The sequence below is a fragment of the Macrobrachium nipponense genome, chromosome 2 (genome assembly GCF_015104395.2).
Source record: "Macrobrachium nipponense isolate FS-2020 chromosome 2, ASM1510439v2, whole genome shotgun sequence".
Taxonomy (NCBI): Eukaryota; Metazoa; Arthropoda; class Malacostraca; order Decapoda; family Palaemonidae; genus Macrobrachium; species Macrobrachium nipponense.
Window position 1 is genome coordinate 82,969,578 of NC_087201.1, and position 23,439 is coordinate 82,993,016.

Sequence of the window (23,439 nt, forward strand, 5' to 3'; positions counted from 1 at the left end):
ACAGACACAACAGGATCAGCAATCCCAACAAGATGATTTGCGATCAGTGAAACTCGAGGATAAGAAGTGGGCTGTCGACCAGATTTCCTTCAGAGCTAGATGAAGATAAGAGGACAAATTAAACTTGTTCGCTGTGGCAAGTGGAGACAGTTTTATCATCTTGATAAACACTCCAATCAAACGAAAGCGAGATAATTATACTTATCAGGTGAAGTAAATCTAGAACTTTTGACGGACGCTTGGTTTCTTAATTCGTCGTCATTATCGTTCAAGTTGTACGTCAAGTTTTCCCTGTACAAGATTGAACATCTGACAGATTTTCTCCATTCTATTCAGTCTTACAGATTTTGTGTTGCTTTCAAGAGGATTGGAGGATATTAGAATATCCTTGGAAAGTGCACATGTTTAAATTGAACAAGCTATTAGGCTAAGGCCTTATTTCTCGTGCTCTTTAAAGATCAAGGTACATTACCTGGCATAGTATTATAAGGATATCCGCCTAGAAATCATACTGCTACAGTGCCTAGTTCATGTGCCACCCGAAAGAACAATGAAAACAATCTCAGAATCAACTCCAGACATAATCAGTCATTAATATCTTATATGTTATGAGAAAAATAAGGTGAAATCATTGGTAAAGTCAGTGATTGGTGAATCTTGGAAGGATTTACAGTTGTCTTTTCTAGAAACCAAAATCTAGAGGTTTTGCAGTTGCACACCGATTTTCCTGCTGCCTGATGATTTTATAGTTTGCCAACGAACACTTTGCAACCACTGCCTGCGAGAAATGGGATATCTTTACTTTCGTTCTCTTTCGTCCTTGTATTCAATCAGTGGTTGCTCAGTATCACTTATATATCTGTTGAAGCCGGCGAAAAGAATATTACATAATTCTTAGATCTAAATACCTTATTGTATGTCGTGCCATTACGTGAGAAAGTTAGTCATCCTTAGTTATTAATTTGCGAGGTAGAGGAGATTTCCGGAGACTGTCCCAAAGACTTCATCTCATCTCGGCTTATTATTATTATTATTATTATTATTATTATTATTATTATTATTATTATTATTATTATTATTATTATTATTATTAGTGTTGGTGGTTGTAAAAATAGACGAACAATTACGTTCCATTTGATAAAAGGAGAAAACCATTCGCCTGTAGGTGATAGCAGCAGTTATTGTTAAGCGAAGATTAGTACTACTGTGTGAATAGATCACGCATATAAATAAGTACTAGTATAGAAATGTAAGAAAATATTATTTTACTGAGTTTTTACGTCTTTGTTATACTACCTATCTGGGCAGTTACGTCAGGAAAAAATTATGACCGGGAGAATGTGTACTAATTAGTTCATGAAGGAACTACAAACGGTACACAAAATTAAACTGGTGTTATAGGACTCAGACTGAAGGAGTAGGCCTATCGCAGGTGGAAATCTGAGATTTATAAGCCTAAAAACGGTTCACGAAGTAGCGATAATACCGAACACCCTATTCCGACTTGTGTCTCGCACCTTTGTTACAAGGCTCAAAACACCCAATGACAGGCCAATATGGCATTTGCTTTGTGCCCCGGCGAAATCTTGATTGATGTTCCGAACTTGTTTGTTTCTTGCCATTTGATGTCTTAAGACTCTCTCTCTCTCTCTCTGTTAAAGGATACAAACATCCTTGCTTAGTTTTTGTCTTTGTAAAGGTGAGCACTAAATTCAATCGTTTCTCTGTCGCCCAAAACGAAACTGCTCGTTTGTATTACGGACGTTCACTAACCTTTCTATGTATTCAGATTGAAAATCCCGTCACATTATTCTTTAGAAATCTGTTGGTACATTTTATTATAAGTATTCACTCATCATTATACAATTTATAGATCAAATCTGATTTTTATGCTACACTTTTGTAAAATTTTGTTTCTACTGATGCATTTCACAGCAGAAAACTAATTGTGTCAAAAGATGTGACACTCGTTCGCAGGTGCTGTAAACAATCAACGTAGAATTATCGTTATATATTAGATAACCGCCACATAACTGTGCGGGTAAAGGGAAGAGGATGTTATCCATTTGTGAGGCTTACTGCAGTGATGCAACGGTAGGAAGTAGTTTAACTGTGCTTGGAGTGATTACCAGTAATTTTGTTCACTTGTGGGCTGGAGGAAGTACTTGGCACGACATCCGAGTCCAAATTTCTCAACACGATTATGGCGCCCGCGTTGCAGTCTCTTTACGTGGCTTCCTTCTCTTTGCTTCAGAAAGGGGCCATGCAGATCATTCAAGATTTATTGTAGATTTTTGTTGTCATTGCTCGTGTTTCTAATATTCTCTGAACTTTGGCCTGAAATAACTTTGACGATTTAGTCAAATAAAAATGAAAAAAAGAGCTTCGAAAATTGGAAGGACTCCTACAATCGTAATTGGGAACAATAGTCCAAGAGAATTATCGATGTCACTAAACCACTTACCCCCTTACCCAGGAAAACAAGCTGAATTTAGTTCGTTTATTAGTTCATTTATTATTTTCCATATACTTCGAGTCGAGTTGTATTGTAGTTTGAACTTCTATTTGTCCATAAAATTATAAATTCTTAAGATTATGAAAAAAATTGAATTTCGTCGAAACTTAGATTTGTTTTCTGTCAGTGTAAACATAATAAAAAAACAGTTTAGTTATATATGAGCTTATCGAACTGGCTACACGTACCCGAATATATTAACGTCCCTTCACGCGTAGGCGCTATATTCAACCCATTAACTCTTGCTCCCATTCCCTGCCCCCCCCCCCCTCCCCCCAGTTAAGTAACAAATTCATTATTTTGTCTTGTGCACGTCTCTGTCCCCTAATCACGAAATTATCTGATCCAGTATAACATTACGTAGCAAGATGCTCATGATAATGTCGCACGAATTGGGATAATGTGTAAATTTGTTTTCAGGTCTAATTTGACGATTTCGTTTAAATCTTCTGTGACTGGTGCCGTTGCGAGAATCGCTGCGTTGATAAATCACGGCTTTGCTCCAGGCTCGGAATTCTAAGCAAAGAATGTCATTTTATTCTATTTTTCTTCCCAGTCTATTATCTTCTGTAACTTCTTCTAAATTAACTATTATCTAGTCTATTTACTGATTTATTAATTTATTTTTCCGTTTTTAATGATTGAGGTCTCTTCTTTCTGTATATCCCTATACCTCCTTATACGTCTTCCTAATGAACACCATATTCTTTGGAAGCTTGAACTTCAAGTCAGTGGACCCTGTGGGCTTGTTCCATATGAATAGGGTTCATCTACTGTATAATAATAATATTACCATTTTTTTTAGAAGCTTGAATCTTAAGTCAATGGCCCCTGTTGTCATATTCCACATGAATAGGGGTTATCTCAATAAAAATAATAATAATCAGATGATCTATTTGTCATGCAAGAACATTATATTATTATCATTTAGGAAGGTTCCAACGCGACGTTTCGTCCAGACCTACCGGATTTTACCATGCCCTTTGGCGCGTTGCTCGCCAGTCTAAGCAACAGAGAGAAATCTGTCATCAGAAAAATAGAGAAGACTCTTTACAAGATTAATAGCGCTGAAGCAGCAGCCATGTTTAACAAAACATATTATTATTGTTATTGTTGTTATTGTTGTTGTTGTTATTACTATAATCAATAAGAAAGGGTCTCCTAACACTGACCATTATTCGTGGCCGTGCTTCAACCATATCCCAAGATGAGAAAACGCTACCGGGACGAGAAGAATAAATTACAGTTTTATCTTTCTGGGTAAGAACTTGTAGCTTAATTAATAATAATAATAATAATTCTTTATTTCTAATATTTACATTGGGTATTCATAACATATAACTACAATTAGTGAAATCATCATACAAATAGTTAAAAAATTTGTTATTTTAGGCATAAAAAAGTTTGTTTAAGAATCAACAAATCGACTAAAACTTCAGTAATTAATAAAATTCATCAATAATAAAAGAATATCATAAAATTAGAAAGAATTTACTTAAAATATAATTAGTAAAATTATTCTTCTTGAATATTAAAATACATTGTCAAGATCACATAAGTTGTGTTAAAAACAAGTCATGTACAAATAGTATTAAAATAACACAAAAGTAAAACAAATAAGCATACTAGATTATACAGGACTAAGGATATCTTAATTTGTAAATAAAAGCCATCTTATCCATAAGTATTATCTCAAACTAATTCCAATATCAATAAAAGTACAGTAGTGCCTTCAAAAGCCCTTTTAATATGACAATTAAGCATAACGTTCAATAAAACTTACACTAATCGGAACCATTTAAAATTAGTTTCTTTAAGTGAACATTAAAAGCAGCGAGAGAGGATTTTTGTTTAATTGTACCAGGCACCTTACTGTATAATGCTGGGCCTCGAATACTAAACTGGCGGGAGCCTATCTCTGTTTTCGCCCTTTCTACATACAGATTTTCTTGCTGTCGAGTAGAAACCCCATTAACTGTGTGTACTGTTGGAAAATTATATAACCATTCAGGAGTTATTTGTCTTTTATCTTTAACCATTCTAATTTTTTGAGGTAAGGGGATAATTAAAGAGCAACGGAGTTTAGTTGAAATAATAATAATAATAATAATAATAATAATAATAATAATAATAATAATAATAAGAATAATAATATAATAATAATAATAACAACCTAAGCATGGCATGGATAGACTATAAGAAAGCCTTCGACATGATACCACACAAATGGCTAATAGAATGCCTGAAAATATATGGGGCAGAGGAAAACACCATCAGCTTCCTCAAAAATACAATGTGCAACTGGAATACAATACTTACAAGCTCTGGAATAAGACTAGCAGAGGTTAATATCAGGAGAGGGATCTTCCAGGGCGACTCACTGTCCCCACTACTCTTCGTAGTAGCCATGATTCCCATGACAAAAGTACTACAGAAGATGGATGCCGGGTACCAACTCAAGAAAAGAGGCAACAGAATCAACCATCTGATGTTCATGGACGACATCAAGCTGTATGGTAAGAGCATCAAGGAAATAGATACCCTAATCCAGACTGTAAGGATTATATCTGGGGACATCAGGATGGAGTTTAGAATAGAAAAATGCGCCTTAGTCAACATACAAAAAGGCAAAGTAACGAGAACTGAAGGGATAAAGAAATGCCTCCAGATGGAGCAACATCAAACACATAGATGAGACAGGATACAAATACCTGGGAATAATGGAAGGAGGGGATATAAAACAAAACCAAGAGATGAAGGACACGATCAGGAAAGAATATATGCAGAGACTCAAGGCGATACTCAAGTCAAAACTCAATGCCGGAAATATGATAAAAGCCATAAACACATGGGCAGTGCCAGTAATCAGATACAGCGCAGGAATAGTGGAATGGACGAAGGCAGAACTCCGCAGCATAGATCAGAAAACCAGGAAACATATGACAATACACAAAGCACTACACTCAAGAGCAAATACGGACAGACTATACATAACACGAAAGGAAGGAGGGAGAGGACTACTAAGTATAGAGGACTGCGTCAACATCGAAAACAGAGCACTGGGGCAATATCTGAAAACCAGTGAGACGCAGTGGCTTAAAGAGTGCATGGGAAGAAAAGGTACTAATAAAAGTAGACGAAGACCCAGAAATATACAGAGATAGAGAATGACAGACAAAACGGAGGACTGGCACAACAAACCAATGCACGGACAGTACATGAGACAGACTAAAGAACTAGCCAGTGATGACACATGGCAATGACTACAGAGGGGAGAGCTAAAGAAGGAAACTGAAGAATGATAACAGCGGCACAAGATCAGGCCCTAAGAACCAGATATGTTCAAAGAACGATAGACGGAAATAACATCTCTTCCATATGTAGGAAGTGCAATACGAAAAATAAAACCATAAACCACATAGCAAGCGAATGCCCGGCACTTGCACAGAACCAGTACAAAAAGAGGCATGATTCAGTGGCAAAAGCCCTCCACTGGAGCCTGTGCAAGAAACATCAGCTACCTTGCAGTAATAAGTGGTACGAACACCAACCAGATTTTTCATTTCATTCTTGTAAAGACCCCATGAAGAAAGCTGAACAATGTTAATAGATTCAGTAATAAACGTCTTAGAATAATAAGATAAAATAAAGTATCTATACTAATCATGTGAAATAGCTCATAACCTAGAGAGTTAACCTTTACATTCTGAATTGTTTTCAATTATCTGCTACATACTGTATGGCGACAGCATGTATTCAGTTACTTTTACATTTAATATGAAACCCCTGTCACTTAGTACTTTCCTTAACGACGTTAGATGTTATTTGTTTCATAGAAAATCTTAACCCAAAAGTATGTTAGGAGCCGAATTGACTCAAAGCCATGCAAATCAGTATATTCATACATATACAAATTACATATATTATATACATATGTATATGTGTATATATACATATGACATATATGTACATATGATATATATACATATATATGTGTATATATACTATATATATATATATGTGTGTGTGTTTGTCTAATATACATATATATAATATTTGTGTATATGTGTCTGAATTAGCCCATACACACACACTAAATATATATATGTGTGAGTGTTTGTATGTATGTATGTGCGTGTGTGTTTGTAAGCTGGTAACTCCTCATAACTTCATGTTCACTTCCTTTTCCTTTTCGTGAACCCCACCACTCGCTCCCACGCCCACAGAAGTAACCCCAACAACGAAATTATTCTGGAGGAAGGAGCCGTAAGGGAAGGCGTGAGGTCAAAAATTTCTGCTCTTGCTACCTCCTCCTCTGCCTTTTGATTCGATTTCGTTTCATACTAGTTTCAAACTTGCTTTCTGATTTATCAGACTGATATTTCCATCCTAAGTCATAGCTAATGTTTCAAATTTATGATTGTTTTTCAAAATGAAATGCATCGTACATAAAAAGACATTTTACACATTGTACATACGGCAACTATATATGTGTATGTATATATGTGTGTTTACTAATTCGTTCCAGACCCTGGAAACAAAATTTACGCTACTCAACTTTTCCCTTTATTTATAGATTTTTTGTACAATAAGAATTAGAACAAAGAAACGGTAAATTATTTTGAAAGTTTATATAAACTGGAATGACAATGAATTGAATTTCGTCTTGTTAAATTTATGTATCGCCTAATGAAGGTTCTTATAAAATGGATAACCTTCATGGTCAGTGTAAAATAACATTACTTTTGTTAATTAAAGTAAATGTTATTCACTGAGAAAAATTATAAGACATATTTTTGTGAGCGCGCGTCTGCATACTTATTTTGTTTTTCCGATTTAAGAGGCGTTGCACGATTATTTCTAGGTGTTTACATTCATTTTCATGTTTCGTAACATTATCATTATGTAAGCTTTTCCTTGATATCTTAACTTGTTTTACAACTTCGTGTTATTCAGTCAGTTTACCACTACCTCTGCCCTAGATAAATAGCTTCTGATATCAACGCCACAGAAATTTCAGTAGCCATGTTAAGTAATCCAGTGCGGTAGGTGATTTTTTATTCCATTACTGTGAGACTGATTCTCTAGTATAGGGTTCATTAACTAGGTTTTTTTTTTTGGTTTCGAAAACGAGGCAGTACAATAGTGGAATCAACTAATCATAGTGGAAACTATTTATCGTGCTTCTGAGACCAGGAGGAGAAAGGTAGTCATGTCTGTCTCAGAATGCTCCCATTCACTCTCCCTTATTGGCTTACTAAAGGCATTCCTCCGATTACAAACTTAATTTATTATGACAAGGTAAAACGATTACTATAACTGCTACACACGTAGCCGAAATACAAAAGGAATGAAATGTGTATTGTTGACTCGTTCTTCTTCTATGACCATCTTGCACTGATCTGCAGTAGCCTTAAGATTAGTGATCGTGTTTACCACTGCTGTCACCCCTAAACTGAAGTTAGTTTTGCCTTGTACCCATTAAGTCTTGACGTCATGTGAACCTAATCCCTCGTATGAGTCAGTAATGTCGTGTTGTAATTCTCGCCACAGCCCAGCCATGGGTGGACCTAGTCTCAGCAAGTGCCGAGTGCGTAGCCTATACACTGGCTTTACTTCCCACCATAATGTCGGTAGTATTTCCTTGTTTAGATGAGACCGGATGATTGGCGTCCGCCCATCTCGATAAGAATGCTGGAAGCGCTGGCAACCTGTTTTTTTAGAGACTGCCATTGTAGCTAAGGTCTCTACCACAGCATCTTGTGCTTGCCCCTTTTCTTTACAAATTTTGTTTTGCTAACGCTAGAGTATCTGACGCTAATTTGCAAAACTGATCATCTTTTCTGGCTTTTCATAACTTTCACATAAAACTTATTTTTTTCTATAGTGAAACTTATCCTTTCGGTTATGTCCAGTTTCGTTGTCGGTTGCATTGGTTGTCATTGAAAACTTAGTAATAATGATAATAATAACATAGTGCCGTCAGTACCAGCATTATGTGGTAGGCCCCCCCTTTACCAGCAGTATGTCACAGTACCGTATTACCTCTACTATGCGACAGTGACTAATGATTAAGTAGTGACCTTTAATAACTCTGCTCACTACAACTTCTTTGTTCCTTCTATTATTAAACTGGGTTATTTTCTGGAATGTGACTTGAATACAATTGACAGTTTCTATGAAAGATCAGTTAAGTTTGAAGACCCTATTTTTGTGTTCGTAGTCTCTCTCTCTCTCTCTCTCATTGTGTGTGTATGAGTTTCCATGATATGTGAAATAATCGTTGAAAGTCAAACAACTGCTTAGAAAGATCTTGCGAGTCATGGAAAATTCTTTATCTTGACGTAATGATACCAGTTCCACCCATCTGACTACGCCAATTTTCTTTGATTTTCCCGCCCTATAATTTTTGTCAGAGGATCCTTCTTCCGATATATCGCCGTCTCTCGGAGGTCATGTACTCCGTTCGCGCAAGGGATCTTGTCTTCCTTTTTCTTTGAGTTTAAAGATATTTTTTTATTTGCTGTGACTTTTTAGATAGCTTTTTTTTAGCTATAGTCTACGCCTCTTTCCCCCTCGAATGTTGGGGTATCGTTAGAGGGCAGCAGCATTCAGGCTTTTCAGCTAGTCTTTAGGGATGAAGTTGCTAGCCCACCCTTTTTTTCTTGATCCCATAAGACGCTGGCGAGCCGTATCAAACTTGAGCAGTATTCTTCTCAGATTGATCCCAGCGGGGGTCGCTGTTTTTGATGAGCCTTCTCCAGGTGTTTCTAACACTCATGGAATGGCTCAATTCATAATTTGTTGACCAGGTGGTTTACAGACGGACGCCCCTCCTGACTCCAACCTTCCCTATTTATCGGGGCTTGGGAAAGGTAAAGAGCATCACTACTTGTAGTAGCAATGCAAAACGATTTCTATATGCTCACGGACCAGATTCTTCAAAATCAGCTCGCCTCTAAATCCGTGGCCGTCACTTTTATCCTTTATTTCAGAAGCCAAGTCAAAGATAATCCCAGCACCCCTCGATTTGGTTTATCATGGAGCTTAGCGCCTCAGTGGCGTGGTTGGTATGGTTTTTGCCTGTCACCCCGGTGGCCGCGAGTTCGATTCTCGGGCATTCCACTGAGGGGTCAGAGATGCGTATTTCTGGTGATGGAAATTCACTCTCGACGTAGTTCGGAAGTCACGTAAAGCCGTTGGTCCCGTTGCTGAATAACCACTGGTTCCATACAACGTAAAAACACCATACAAACAAACAAACAATACAAACCATGGAGCTGAAACTTTTTCTTGCTCTCCTCTTTCTTTAAAATGGTTACATAATGATACTCGTGTACCTTACCTTTGTTGGCAACGAAAAATAGTCCGAGTAAAATTTGTTCTTTTTCTTTCATTTTTCATAGCGAGCGCTTTCCGGTAACCTGTAAATTATCATTTAAGAAGGAGATATTTCCATAAACAAATGCTGACATATGCGGAATATTTTTGCAGATAACGCTAATAGAAATTTCCATGGTCAAAATGTCTTTTAGTCCAAATTACGAGGGATAGAAAAAGTGCGCTTAAAGGCCATCAATAACGTTTCGTTTTTTATTTCTTTTGTTTCAACTCTACGACCGTGACTTTTTTGTTATTTTCTGAAATCTGTCTTTGTCGGCAGATTGCACTAGTTTGCATTCCGGTTGAAGGTGATTTCGTTTCTTTGCTTCGTTACGACGATTGCAATTTGAATAAAAGAAAATGGCTGCCTCTCTGAAAACCTTTACAAAAGGAAGTAACATTTCCAGGGCTGTATCGTTGCTGTTCTGCATTTCGTTGCGATATCAACAAAGGACACATTGGTGTCCGAAGGAGCTGTTATCAGTTACGGAAATGATGTACTTTTTAGATTAATTATCTTGCTTCCAAACACTAGTTTTTATTTCAGTGCGTTAACAGGAAGGCACCTCTGCTCTGCATTGAAAGATTCAAGCCATTCGTTACAAAGGAAAGTTTGTGCAAAATAAGGAAATGCCTCTCATTGTGGGAATTTTGTGGCCACATGTTGATTCTTTGCGACTTAAAATCTCTCTTCTTGCTCCGCAGTGCAAGTAACCCATGAAACAGCTTTCGTCAACGAAGCCACCCGGCTTCAGAGTGGTGCACCATTGTATCTGATCTGAGTCAAATTAAAAAAATAAAACAATAAATTAAGATTCTGAAGTGCAACGCCATAGTGTTTATTTTGTTAACTATATGATTTTATCTTGCATCAAACTTTCAAATTCAGCTCTTCACATTGGAAAGCAAAATCTGACAGTTTACGAGACAGTAAACGATAACCACATCAAAATCCCCTAATTAGACTTCCCGACTTTGATGTGCTCCATTCATCATCACTGTAAAATGAGAAGCAAACCGCAATAAATAGAGAAAAAATACACTTTTACAAAATTCTTTATTCACGTTCATTTACTTATCTGCCCAAACTGAATCCGGGACTGTCCCGCATACTCCAAGGCTCTGAGCCATGCACCTCACTCCTTCAGTTTAAGCAACAGGCCCATTTTGAGGATGATTTACACTTGGCTCCTCTTCGCTGACTATTGCCGTGGAGTTCATCTTTTGGTTTCACTGTATTTTAACATGTGTGCGCACAATTCAGTGCAGTTAGACGTTTTTTCTCTCGTCTGACTGGGTCATATTTACCAGCTGTACTGGCGCATGCAAGAATTATTTTGCGTGTGGAAAGAGCCGTCAGAACTTTGCACACACATATATATGTATATATATGTGTGTGTGTCTGTGCGTATGGGTTTGTATATTTAACACAGCGGTTATCAGACTTGCCTCGTTGAGGCTGATGGTGGAGTTTAGCGGGCAAGTAGCGATTTAAGCTCGTTTCCTGAAAGGTCCATTGTCCCTGTTGATTTGAGCAGTGCACTAAGTATATATACGTACTATTTCTTAGTCAACAGTAGGGAGTCACAGACACTGTAGGAAAATTATTTGAGAACTGGAATCTTGACACCATAAGGGGACAACCTCCCAGCGAAGAAGTTTGGAAGCAAAACTTTATTTTCCTCATGATTACAGTGCTTTCCCATTAGGTAGGGGATGTTATTATTTGGGATAATTAAGAGAATAATCTCGAATATCTAAGTACATTCGCCATTACATTCATTAAATAAGAAATCCATGTGCTATATGTTAGCAGAAGTTCAGTCCATCTGTGATGAAATAAATGATAATTGCTATCATTAGGTAAACTCAATTCACACAATATTCATTTCTTCTTATCCCGTAGGAGGACTAGTGCCATCAGTAGTACTTACACCTCACTAAAGGCGCTGTCACACTAGCGAAATTTCCGTCGACTTTTTCTGAGTTTGTCGTCGCCTTTCCAAAGAAGTCGACGTCATTCCGTACTCTGGTTGTCACGCACGTTCTTCTTCATACCGTGGTTGTCGTCGTCAAAACGTAAACAAACCATCTGAGCTGTGTCTTCCCGGAATGATAAAACACCTATGCTTTGTAACACAAAGCAAGCAGTGGGTCGTGCTTGCATATGTTTAATGATGCTGCATAGAATTAAAAAAGAAAAAAAGTCTTTGGGTTCGGTCCTGGTTAAAAAGACGTGAAAAGTTTTATTTTAAAAAATAAGCTAGGCCTAGCCTAGATAGGCTATTCGTAACCTTGTTTACACAACCACAGTCAGACTGTATTGCAAATTGAGCTAGAGAAACACTGCCAAAATTTTAAAGATTTTGTTTATATTATTTGCTAATGCAAACAAACAAAAAATGAGAGCAGACGTAGGCTATATAACAATCTGATATTCACGATATAGCATGCTTATCTATATAAAGATCAGCAAGTTCAGGAAAGTTTTCCCTGAGTCGCATGGTGATCTCTTGGTAATTTTTCATTTAAGACCCTTTTTCATAAAACTATCATGCTTATGGTCCCATAAGCATCGTCTCTCCCCCATATCTTCGACCAAAAACTGTTCTGGCAGTCTTGTCCACTGTACCAAGAACTTCATCCTGCATATGATGACTTGAAATGCACGCTCTCCGAGATATAAACAAACAATAAAGTCGACGCCGACGGTAGCGATGGGTTGAATTCGATCGGTACCGTTTTCAAAATTCGTGACGACGACACCAGAAAGTCGTCGTCTAAACATGAAAAGTCGACGTCAAATTCAAAAGTCAGCGGAAATTTCGCTAGTGTGACAGCGCCTTAGTTCTCTGCAGCGTCCTACGACTCCTTTCGTTCCTTTTACGGTGTTCATATTTTCTTTCTTCCCACTTACTTTCCACCCTCTCCTAACAGTTGCTTCCTGTTACAACTGCCAAGTGTTCCTGTTGCTCCAAAAAACCTGTTTACTCTTAATTTCCATTGCAGCACTATATGACCTCAGTGGCGTGGTCGGTTTGGTCTTGGCCTGACACCTCGGTGGTCGCGAGTTCAATTCTTGAGCATGCCATTGAGGGGTCAGAGATGTGTATTTCTAATGATAGAAGTTCACTCTTGGTTCGGAAGTCACATAAAGCCGTTGGTCCCATTGCTGAATAACCATTGGTTCCATGCAACGCAAAAACAGCAAACAAAAACAAACAAGCTGAATGACCTCATAGGTCTGGTGTTTGATATAATTTTATATTCCATTCAATCATTTCTTATAAGTTTTTAGATGATAAAAAATATTTTCCACATTCACTTTACTTAGAGAGAGAGAGAGAGAGAGAGAGAGAGAGAGAGAGAGAGAGAGAGAGAGAGAGAGAGCAAGGATGTGTATTCGGGTTGTGGGGCGGATGTGAGGTGGTCTATCTGCCCTGAGGAAATCCAGCCGCCTGGTGCCCAAGTTTCGAAACTCAGCTGGGAAACGAGGAGGCGGCGCTGGAGCTACCGCCAGCTATGGATTGATGTTGAATCCTAAGTGAATTTGACAAGCTCGTCATTTTGAGATCGGCGGAGTTTCTTGGTGACTGGGATATTTGCGGTATTTCCTAGGTAAATGTCTTCAGTATGTGTCTTTTCATCCTGAAGACATTTTCATGTCTTAGTCGGTATTGACTAACGTGTCGATAGGTGTTGAAGTAGATGTGAGACATGACATCTATGAAACAAAAATCAATCAAAATGATGTCGAATTCATGACCAGCAATGGTAACAAACGTTTCTTTCGTACTGAGAAAATTATCCATTGCGAGGGGGAAGGTAGACACGACCTCAGAAAGCAGCTGGGTGCCTCCGGGCCACGCCAAGGGCATATCCCCCGATGTTATAGTACTGGAGCTCAGGTAATAATCCCGCACCTTGACTAGATTACCGTGACGTCACACACTCCCGAACGAACACTGGAGTCCGGTTGAAATTATCTGACGAATTCTCTTTTTTTTCTTCTGTCTGATAAAAAAAAAGTTTTTTCAACGTTTTGCTAATGAGTGGAAAGGAATTGAAATTGTAATAATGATAATGGAAGGTTACAAACTGAATATTTTCCAAGCTAAAAGATCTGCGCTGGAAGTGCAGCGTGGAAGCTCCAGGCAGGTGGGTGGAGCCGAAAAAAGGGTATCAGACCGGAAACGAGGAGGGGACGCGTACGAAACCGCCAGATTTCATGCAGGGCGTTCGCCAGGGGTCGAGACTGCTTTTCGAACAATGCGCATAACAAAAGTGGATTTTTCACGCTGATTGTGAGAAACCGGAGGCTGTCCCACTTATGGACTCTGGCAAACATTGTCCAACTATGGCGCCCGTAGGGAAATCAATTTTCGAAGGATTTCGGGAAAAGGTTGAAACTCAGACTTGGTGATTTTACACCGGAAGTGATGCATCATTTTTTCCTTAGATGTGACCAAGCTTTCGCATATCTTTACACTCGGATCATTCGTTCTTTATATGTTATACTATTCTTTGGCTGTAAACATTACTGACTTTGCAATTATTGTACGGTGCAATAGAAGACTACAAGGAATGAATAACTCTTACATTCGTACATGATGGATAGTAAATAAAACTAAGAAAAGCTTCCTGATAGTAAAATGACTTGGAACCTTCGTTACTATATCAGTACGCACTTATGATTCTTGTGGCTCAGAAGTAACAGGGTTCGAACCTGGGCCTGTGGATAAAACGCAGTCACAGACTGTTTGCATGAACATTCGACTACCAAGAAGTGTTTAGAGTGATACTGATACAGCTTTATATATTTCTGCCGGATTCAAGTTCTTTCCTCAGTATCAGTATCAGCTCATCTTCACCTTGATAAGTGATTACGTTTGTAGCACTTGGCTAATTATGAAATCCTATCACATATGCTTTTAAGAATAATTAGATATCATACTATGGGAATAACTTACACCCAAAAGGAATTATGATTGATAAATGTATCTGCCCCGACGGGGATTCGAACCTGGACCTTTGGTATGTGACAGTTCTGCATGATTAGCCAAATGTTACAAACTTACCAATCAGCTGTTATTTGGTGGAGAGTAAGTATATCGATCTCAGATACAGAACGTGAATTCTAAAGGAATATGAACAACACAATCTATATCAGCTCAGTATTTTCCGAGAATGGAATCGCACGTAAAAGGATTATTCTGTTCCGTAACCTGAAAACCATTTTTGCTGGAGGAGAAAGCCATCTGGAGAGGCAGGCAGTTGAATGCCTCTACATAACCCAAAGTCTTGAAAAAGGAGAGCTACTGAAAGAAGAGTAAGTAGGTTACTTGCCAGGTAAATGAAACCTGCCAACGGGAATGAAGGTAATTGGAAATAGACACAAAAGCAAGAAAAAATAAGTTATTTATGGAAATCAGGACGTTTGCTTGAAGAAATTCGTGTAGAAATTATACAAAGATTACTGCCAATAAGTCACGTTACTCTGGTTTATGATGACACAACTTGTAAAATATCTTAAGGTATACTAGAGCAAATAAGAAAGTCTGAAAAGAGCATCAGGCGAAGCAGTTTTAATGAAATTGTTATTAATGTTTTGTTTCTACAGTTGTACTTAATTCAGTGATATATATTATATAATTATATATATTATATATATTATAATATTTATATATATATTATTATATATATATATATATTATTATATATATAAATAATAGTATTTATATGATATATATAACACGCCATGATTCTGCTAAGAAATTGTTTTTTTCCTTCTAATCAACCGCTCTATTTATTTCCTCCATAGGGGTCCAATGGATTGGATGTAATGCTTAAAACAGTTAGGAATGCTAAATATATATAATATATTTTATATATTATATATATATATATATATATATATAATATAGATATATATATATCACCATGATTCTGCTAAGAATTGTTTTTTTTTCTTCTAATCAACCGCTCTAATATTTCCTCCATAGGGGTTTCCACTGGCTTGGATTTTGTAATGCTAAAACAGTAGGAATGCTGGAAATATCTATATATATATTTATATATATATATATATATATATATTACTATCATATATAATATATATATACACGCCATGATTCTGCTAAGAATTGTTTTTTCCTTCTAATCACCCGCTCTAATTTATTTCTTCCATAGGGGTTTCCAATGGATTGGATTTTGAAATGCTTAAAACAGTTAGGAATGCTGGAAAAAATGCGTGATAAAAAAATGCCGGAAACATTTTGTGTTACATTATTGGCAAATTTTGCTTAAGGCGCAATTTGCTTCTATATGCGAAATGTATTTTAATACGTGGGTATTTAGATCTATTTTTCTTTAGTTAGAACCTTTATCAAACTCCCTATAAAAGTATAATGAAGCATTTGAAGAATCTTCAAAATCTGCACAATTCAGAGTTCTTGACTTTGGCCGAGACCATTAGAGGCGTAACTCCATAGTAACAAATGAATTGATAAATTAAGAAATGAATGGCAAAAAAAAATGAAATTGTACTTTTCATTCATTTTTCATCATCCTTTCTAGCACCATATCACATAGTACGAGACTTGTCACCATCACCTGTAGATTAAATATGTTGGACTCATTCAGCTGCGCGAAGTAGGTTAATAACCATACCATATGAAGGAAGTGTCTCTGCCTACTTAGTTTTTGTTCTCTGTATATATTAGATAGAATTTGGATGCTCTAAACAATAGAATTATGCGATTTGGAGAAATTATCGATTGTTTTCACTGTAGTTGACGCGTTTTGTTTTTGCTGTAGCAGTTTCTACTCTCCCGTCGACCCACAAAATTGTTTACCGAATCGAATCGACCTGGCCCCTATTTCTCATGATATCCGGGGCCCTATGCCACGAAGTGCCGGGTACCTAAGTACCCTTCCGTCATGTCGGAACAACGATTGTTGTTTTTCCCGGATAGAAGTCATTCTCATAAGGAACAGGAGAGACTCGAGTTCATCCTCGGGTCAAATGTCAGTAGGTGCTTCCATAGTACAGTGTCACCCATAGAACAAAGGTGAATCGAATGATTATGTTGTTTCTGCCTGTCGATGTTGTGTAGATTTCGGCAACTAAAACTTTTTAGTGAAGTATATATATGCATACATACATCCATATATATATATATATATATATATATATATATATATATATATATATATATATATATATATATATAGCCAACGCTTACCTGTTTCCTTTATCAACGGATTGTATATAATATAATATATATATATATATATATATATATATATATATATATATGTATATAGCCTATAGCCAACGCACGCTTGCCTGTTTCCTCTATCAGGGGATGATGGCTCCAGAGAAAATACAGCATAGAGGTCACCGCCGCATTAATGTTTTAACTGTCGATATTGATTAAACATCATGTGCATTAAAAGCTCCACGTCAGTATCCACTTAGAGTACTTATACAGAATGCTCATTAGCAGCATGTCAAACCCCCATTCACACACATCTTGCACAGACTCTCTCTCTTCCTTGATTCCTGGAAATTAGGGCTCTTCCAATACCTCTTTCACGACACCTGTCCAACTTTTTCTAGGTCTTCTTTCCACGTGACTGAACCATCTCTAAATTATCTGAGCTAACCTTTTACCTTCACATCTCTCGCCTTACCAGTTCTTATGCATCAGTGCTAAGAGTTTACATCAATTGCATCAGCTTTTTTTTTATTTACTGTAACATCCACTCTTCACTTCCATGAAGGAGAGTTTGCTCAATAGTGTCATACATTCCCACTTTGGCGCCTATAGTAATTTCAAGTGTCCTCCCATATTTTCACACGAGACCGCTCTTTTTTCATCTTGGCATCAACCATTGTATTACTCTCAAATACTTGCGCGAATCAGCCGCTTCCAATTTTCCACCGTCCTTATTATCATGCATTGTTCCAGTTTCCATTTGTCCATTTACCCTTATCATCATACTCTTCATTGAAATTATTATCAACCTTTTACCAGCTTTTGCAGTTTTTAATTACACTGGATCACACATTATATATATATATATATATATATATATATATATATATATATATATATATATATATATATATTTACTTGTTCTTGTCCTCTTTAGTATTTAACTATTGTTCTCACTTTTGTTCTTGAGAATCATTTCACACAATACGATAAAGCTTTTACAGGTTACGCATCTGATTACTGAGCTTCCATGAAGCGAGTACCCAAGTGTAATTATAAAAAAATAACAAAGTTTTAAACACATTCAGCGTGAAACAAATTATACAGAATAATTAAACATATTGCTTAGTCTTGTCTTTGGGAAAAAAAGTTTGCATCAATTCTGATTTATTAAGTATGGAAGGCTTTCTGAAGCCTTTTAAACATGGCTTGCATTCAAAGATATTTGAATTTCTCTCGCATAACTTTTGAGGTTCTTATCCGTTGTCGCTTCGCTTGCTTGGCAACAAAAATTATTCAGTCGTAAACTTCGTATCTAGGTAAGGCTACGAGTCGAATTCTGATGAACTTATATAAGTAAGAAAAATTCTTGTGCAATGATTCACAAATTATAGTGTGCCATCTCTAAATATGATGATCAGGTGTGGGCTGTACTCTGGACACACCTAACTTACAACAAACTTTAGAAACATTTTCCTTATCATTTGGACTCTCTCTCTCTCTCTCTCTCTCTCTCTCTCCTCTCTCTCTCTCTCGGGTGCTCAAAAACCTGAGCAGAATTTTAGATATATATATATATATATATATATATATATATATATATATATATATATATATATATATATATATATATATATATATATATATATATATATATATGAGAGAGAGAGAGAGAGAGAGAGAGAGAGAGAGAGATTCTTCTTCGTCTTAGCTTGATTCTTACATATACAATATGTGACATTATAAGTCCTCTTTAACGTAATATATGTGGATGTCTACGTATATAACTTGCTGGTAGATGAGAGAATTGTCTGCAGCCTTCAGGCTGTCTGTACTCTCATTCAAGATGCTTGAAGTTGCATGCAAATTGTATTCCTGCCAACCCCAAGCCAGAAAACACATTCCCCAAAAATTCTTAAAGGGTTGATGAAATCTTATTCTTTCATTTACTGCTAGTTACATTTACATTTGCATATATCACGTTTGAAAGTGATTTGCAATGTTATCGATAGTGGCACGTGAGGTAACTTTCTATGCTTTAGGCAGACAGTGTACTATATAATGCAGGTTAACAACAACCTTTATTGCGTCACCGTAAAATATTCATGCATTCATCAGATATGTCATCATCATACATTCTTTCAGTTCTGTGCTAGATTATCAAAACAACAAAAATAAAAATGCCACTATAAATAATTGCTACCTCTTCTCGTAGTTGCCAAAAAAATAATAATACAATATTTTATTGGTTTAACGACAAATCGAAAAATGTATCTTCAATTTCATCTGTCCAAGTTGTCACCGGTAGAAAATTTAGCGTTCGTGTGAAGATGTGGAAGCGGACTGGAATGTCCTGTTCAAAAACCTAATTGGACATGTACGAAGGTATGGGTTAGCCAACTCTCCATAAAAGGAGTGTTGATGTTGAATGCAAGTTATAACGCTGTAGAGAAGCATTATTTGCGTACCATATGTGTGGGTTAAGGTAAACAGAAAGGTGATGAATATGGGGATATGTGACAAGTAAAAGGCTTAGAGTCTGCGAAAACATGGATCAAAGTGTTTAAAATGTCTTGATCCTGTAGAAAAAAAAAAAAAAGGAAAACCACAGGATACTGAAACATTTATAAATCGGAGGTGCCAGGGGAGAGCAGGAGAGGAAAGCCCATGAAACGTCGCTGAAAGGGAACTAGAGAGTAGAGAAGGTTTGAAAGGTGAAACAGGAGGAAAACCTCAAAGCAGTTGCACTGTGAAACAAATGTTAAGAGAGCGAGAAAAGTAAGATGAACAGAGTAAAAGGAATGAAAAGGGTTGCAGCCAGGGCCCGAAGGGTCAAAGCAAAGAACCTTCAGTAAAGCCTTCAGTGCACTGTGGTATTGGAAGATCTAGGCCTAATTTAGGAGGTGAGAGAGTTCGGGAAATATACATGTAAATGATGTAGCGTGTGTGTGTGTGTGTTGGATTTTCGATAAGCTGCTGATGAGCCTTCCGCTTAGGTTCATCCCGAGTGCAGCAGGTTTAGTAGGAATGTGATAGTAACATTACGTTGTTGTTACTATGGAGTCGTCCGTTATGGAAACCGTCTTAATTTACACACACACACACACACACACACACACACACATATATATATATATATATATATATATATATATATATATATATATATATATATATATATATATATATATATATAGTCGAGTAGTCCAGGTTCGAATCCTGGGCGAGAGGGAAGCACTAATCTTTTATATTCGTTTTGAGTGCAAGTTATTCCTAGGGCGTATTGAATTTGACATTAAATCTTTATAGTAGGTTAGGGCAGGATGAGTTGTGCATTACCTGTCACCCGCCTCTTGGAAAAATGAATCTTTCAGTAAAAAAAAAAAAAAAAAAAAAAAACCATTTTTAAGTGTTTTTCTTCCACTTTGGTACGTAATCCACTTTCCTTGTGTTTCAGTCTTTCTGGTTTGCACGTCCTATGATAAAATTTACCTTAAAAATTCCATAACTTATCCTCGTGTCAGCGCGTCCTTTTAAACACCGATGTCTTACAAGTGCGGTCATTGGCTCTAATGATTTCCGCTGAGCTATTCTGATGAAACAGCGTTGAAATGTACGTCTAAGACCTTGAAATTATGCTTCAATATTAGTCTGACATAATCAAGTACCCGAAAAGCGTATTTTCAAACGAATTTTCTAAAAATTAATCGAGAAAACATTTTTTGTGACGTATTATCCATCTCAGCTAATGGAAGCCGGCCCACGTTGACAGGCGCGGAAGTGTCTCTTATTATTGTCTTCCTCTTCTTCTTGTTTTCCCCGGAGTGAGGTACAATGGTGGACAGGAAGTTGACAGGATGTTCCGAGGAAGCTCAGACCACCGCTGTAGTAGCAGTAGTAATCTTTAAAATTGAGGGAAATGACCAAGGGTTTTCCAGGAAAAACGAAAGTGACTATAGGTTTACTCTCTCTCTCTCATATCGTCAAATTAGCGAATATGCTTTTAGAAGGATGTGAAATGTTATTTGAATTACAATCAATAATCCAGGAAAATTTGGATGCTCTTGCAAAGTCGGTTATTTTATGAGAAATTTACAAGTATGCTTGTCATTAAGAGAGGAAAAGTGTTCATAATGCAAAGGTGGCTGTTGAAGGAGATTTGGAGATAAGATAAATATCATTATTTAAATATCTCAGCACCCAAATCGAATTCATTTTCCTACACTTAACTGTGCATTATACTCAAACTCACAATTAATTATGAGAAACTGGCGTCTGATATCTTGCCACGTACGTATTTTTACATGAATAAAAATGTCGAATAGTGCACTGTGCATCAGCTTATATTCAATTTAGAAATAGTCAACACATGAGACTATCGTTCACAATTTCTGTGCATAGGCTTCGTAGGCCTCGTTGGACGTCTGAGTCGAGGACCAAAACCAGGTAGTAGCGGCTCACGGAGGTTCCACTGAACAGCAAAGTAGCAAACCCAAACGGCAGCACCACCACCATCACCAGCAGCAGCGGCGGCAGTCAAATGCTTGTCTCCGCCCCCTGTTCCCTCCCCCGCCGAAACGAAACCGACCGAAGCCGAAGCAACCAGCAACCAGTCGCTAGCGAGCACTCAATCAGGTTGGCGGTCCGTGGTGGCGCGTTTCATTCAACCACTTGTTCAGTGACTTGTTGCTTTTGGACACGTGGATTGCAACTCTTTTTAGTGCTGTGACTAAAGTTGTGTATTGTTTACAGTTCTGTTCGTGATTGGGTGAAGAAGTTCCGGTATATAGCCCAGAAATACAGTGTTTAATAATAAAAGTACTAGGCTAGTTGAACTTTATACCAATCGCAGAATTATACTGTGCTGAGTTTTATTATACATTACGGGTTGTAAGAACAAGTTGTATATTTTTGCACCATGGAAAACTCGAAGTGCTGTAGGCCTATGCAGTAGGCGGACGAGAGGAATTACGTACACATGAATCAAGCCATGATGAAACACATCGAGGAGTAACATGATTATATTACTTGCTCTCGGAACAGTGTAAGAAAATCATGTAAGTAGTTTATAAATGTGGTTTTTCATTTAAATTCCTATGAGGCAGTAATTTTTTAATGTTAAAGGGTTGAATGCTTTCAGTGGTGGGAGCGTGGGGTTGAGAGCAAGTGCATCAAAGTACTGTAACTGATGGATGGGGTTAGGGTAGCCTAATTAGGTTTGGCGAAGTTTAAGTAGTTTAAATAAGGTCAATACTTTAACGCTTCCCAGATGAGGTTTTATTTAATTGCTTGTAGGCCTATTAGAAATCTTTACTAGTTTGAAATTATCGCTGTGAATTTAACGATCACCACTTTGTAGGCCTAAGCTCATTCTGGAAAGCGTTAGGGTACTTGTTTGAATCTCATAATTATTTAGCAGTTCATCAAAAAGGAGAGAATAGGGGCGTTAAAGTCTTAAAGGATTACGAGACTGGATGATGCTGTCGGACCCATAGTCCGACAGCAGCGGAGATTAATGAGAGAGTTGGATGACGCTTCAACTTAGGTATACGATTGGTTGTCGAATTTCTAGTGCAGCTACGGTTTTTAAAATATTCAAGGATTATTCAAGCGAAACATGGTGGCCATAACCTTATTTTTTAATGAGTATGAATGATAGAATTTCAAAAGTAAGTCCCGTCTGGTGTTAGTGCCGTCAGTGTACCTCATACGGTGCGCTGTAGGCATTACTTTTATATATGGTTCCTTGCAGACCTTAGGCCCCTAGCTTCAACCCTTTTTATTCATTTTATTGTGCGTCTGTTCATATTCTCTTTCTTCCAACTTATTTTCCACCTCTGCAACTGGAAGGTTTTCCTCCTGTTACGCCTTTCAGACCCTCTTTACTCAGTTTCTTTTTCAGCCTAATTAACTTTTTTATTCAAAATTTTAGTTATTTTTATGTGTTTTTGAAGCCACAGGAGCAAGGTATTTTAGCAAAAATTATGTTCTCCCACTACTGTTTGTTTATCTCATTATCACTGGTAGCTAGTAGACAGACAAGGATAAAAAAACATTTCCGAAAAAATTCATATATTTATGATTGCACATTTAAAAAAGAAAACATGCTGTTACTTCTTGGGGCTTGAGGGGTCAGGGGGCCAAGTTGAGTCGGGGGGTGGGTGGGGCAGTTGGCCCCCGCATCCATGTGAATGAAGGGAAATAACAGAATTAGTAATGAGTAAACCTGTATTTGAAATTACAGAGCTCAATTTTAATTTAATTTTCAATTCTTACTATATGCATACGTATCAAATGCTGTAATGTCATTTTCCTCACAAC

General features: G+C 37.2%; 1 protein-coding gene across 7 annotated transcripts in view; it reads left to right on the top strand.

Annotated features, from left to right (window-relative positions):
• LOC135220726 (transmembrane protease serine 11D-like) overlaps positions 1-23,439 on the top strand; it is a 496,130-nt gene that overhangs the window by 375,745 nt on the left and 96,946 nt on the right. For 4 of the 7 annotated variants that reach the window (XM_064258158.1, XM_064258159.1, XM_064258161.1 and 1 more), the window contains one exon: positions 1-1,038. This exon is cut by the window's left edge and continues 729 nt beyond it. The exons of 2 other annotated variants lie outside the window; for them this stretch is intronic. The gene's annotated coding sequence lies outside the window, so the exon portion shown is untranslated. Of the gene's footprint in view, positions 1,039-21,608; positions 22,176-23,439 lie in introns of those variants that run through there. One more of the 7 variants, XM_064258156.1, reaches the window with a different exon arrangement.